The sequence below is a fragment of the Penaeus japonicus genome, unplaced genomic scaffold (genome assembly GCF_977035675.1).
Source record: "Penaeus japonicus unplaced genomic scaffold, GWHDUDI00000001_assembly GWHDUDI00000005, whole genome shotgun sequence".
NCBI classification, from domain to species: Eukaryota; Metazoa; Arthropoda; class Malacostraca; order Decapoda; family Penaeidae; genus Penaeus; species Penaeus japonicus.
Window position 1 is genome coordinate 19,009,235 of NW_028234407.1, and position 2,500 is coordinate 19,011,734.

General features: G+C 48.5%; 1 protein-coding gene across 5 annotated transcripts in view; it reads right to left on the reverse strand.

The window, feature by feature from the left end:
• Window positions 1–2,500, reverse strand: part of LOC122258114 (transcription factor E2F2) — a 38,312-nt gene that overhangs the window by 18,827 nt on the left and 16,985 nt on the right. For 2 of the 5 annotated variants that reach the window (XM_043023851.2, XM_043023848.2), the window contains exon 1: window positions 971–1,050. The exons of 1 other annotated variant lie outside the window; for it this stretch is intronic. The gene's annotated coding sequence lies outside the window, so the exon portion shown is untranslated. Of the gene's footprint in view, window positions 1–715; window positions 1,051–2,500 lie in introns of those variants that run through there. 2 more of the 5 variants (XM_043023850.2, XM_043023849.2) reach the window with 2 other exon arrangements.

Sequence of the window (2,500 nt, forward strand, 5' to 3'; positions counted from 1 at the left end):
GAGACTAACATAGTCATCCTGATTAATGTACATTTCTTTTCTAAATATACATCTAATTCATTTAGAAAAAAATGAAGTCCCCACTTTCTCTAAACACTACGACAGCGAACTGCATTTCCGGTTAACTGTGCACAACAGGACAAATGTTGGCCTATCACAAAGTAGAATCCCCCTCCACAGGCCACCCCCTCCCCCCCTTCGCCAAACAGCCGTGGGTACCCCATCCACATACCCTCTTCGCTACCACGTCCACCCTATCACCAAAAATTATATTCCACGTAACCTATGCCGAAACACGCCCTCCATCACCACACACACAGCTCCCAGGCCGCAAGAAATGAACGAAATTCCAGCCGCGGGTGTGAGAGAGGAGGCATTTCAAATTTGACTTTTTAAATGTCCACGAAAGGAGCTCCATCAACGCCATCGTCACGGGTTTTCTCTCCCTCGTTCCATCCTCGGCGTCTGTCGCACACTTGGGCCTCGGGATTCACAGATTGGGCCTCATCTTCCCAAGGCTCTTCTGGCGGAGGGGCTCAGAGTGGGGGCGCTCGTGTGACCCAGGGTGTTGGTCAGGTCACCCTTCACCCTTCACCCTACGGACCCTCACCGACTCCGCCACCGAAAGCTCCTCGAGATGCGGCAACGTTGCATCCGCTTGTACAGCCATCGGATAAACTTATTCTCATCTGATTTCACGAGAGGATCCACTCACCTCTCTCCTCGCCTCCCAATACCCCAGGGTGCCCAAAAGTCGTCAAAAATCCCGACCAAACGAGAGAGCTGCTTCCCGCGCGTCCCCCATGCTGGCGCTGTGATGGCCGCCAGCCCGCCAAAACTGCCACCGAGCCTTCCGCACCTTATTTCGGGGCCATCGCCTTGCCCTAGTCCTCCAGGGGGATGAGGACGGCTTCGTCAGACCTCAAGGAGGAAAGAACGCCGATAAACACTCCCACACGATGCCACTTACTGCACTTAGCGAGGCGAGATGCGAGGCGCGCCGCTTTCCCTCCCTCGCCGTCCGCCTGCGAACAATAAGTGGCGCCAAACCCGACCCCGAAGCCAGACGAATTTCCCGCCAGTCCCACTCAGCGAGCATGGCCATTAAAAACTGGCTCTGTTTCCTTCTTACCCACTACTAGACCTCTTTTAAGACCTCCTTCCCCGAGGGAGCAACCTATGTCGTTATTTAGTGATGTCCGTCACTTCTGCAAGGTTAAGGATGGTAAGAAAAAGGTAGATAAACATTGCAAATGAATTTTAAACTCTTGGCCGCCAGATGCCCTCAGTGTCGATTTAAAGCCACGGTATTTTGGTAAACAAAGAGTCGAACCTTTAACGAGCGTAGCTTTATAAACACCCCCTTTTAAATTCAATATGAAAAATCTTGTAATCATTAGTACACTAGATCATATTTATTATATTTTAAAAGGCTAGTGCTAAAATTTCACTATTTTTAGATCCCTATACCGTAATTTTGCGAGGAATTAAGGCCATTACGCTCCCCACAGGGCCACGCTACCATAAGGTCGATGTGTGCGGAGTTAAATGGCCCAGCTGGTGGGGCTTTGGCAGGGCAAGGCTGCGGCGGGCCGTGCTGCCTGCTGCCCTCCTCACTTCCATGGGTCAGCAGGGACGCCCACGTATTATGTAGCCTTCCGAGTAGCCATGAGTTGTCGCGTTACCCCCCAGCCGGCAGTTTCCCCAGTAGCGTTGGGGTAACTGAACTTGGTAACTTCCCGCGCTCCAAACTGGTAACAAAGGTGAACTTGGAGGCTGCTTGGTGGTAACATTATATCGACAGGATAGGAATGAATAGAAGTAGCTTGGATCTTGTTGATCAATGTTACTCTGTAGAGCATTAGCCTGAATGTTTTATGGTTAATTTCAATTAAAGTGAACCAGGCACACATTGTAATAGTTTTTTAAACAATTTATGTTGGTGCAACAGTATTCCTCTTCTCATACATTAATATAGTTAGTTTTATTTAGTGTTTAACGAAATACTATTCAGCAGTAGCAGAGACCTGCTTCGGCTGTCGACAAGGTGAATGTACCCTACTCAAGCCTTTCTCGTTAAGCCTAAACGATTTTCGCTAATCGAAGACCCGGCTGGATCCTGTATTTCAAATTAGTCGAGTGAGCACATTGCATCAATATATGGCAGCCTTGTGCACTAAACCTACACGGTACAGTGGTTGAACAATTGGCGAACAGTGAGACATAAGTGCATTCCTTTTTACACGGCCAAGGACCCAGGCCCACGTGGTTGGAGCGGCGGAGGGTGGGGAGGGAATGGTCACAGTTAAAGGGAAATGAAAAGAGGGAAAAACGGTACTATCTCGTGGAATAAATTTAGGCAATCGGCTTTTACTGTCTATGTTCCTTTTAAAGAAATAGGTTAAAGTACCTCCAGTAAATTCTTCCATTCTATATATTCGCAAATTTAGATCGACCTTACACTATTCTGAATATTACCACTTTCCCTCAAGCAGCACCG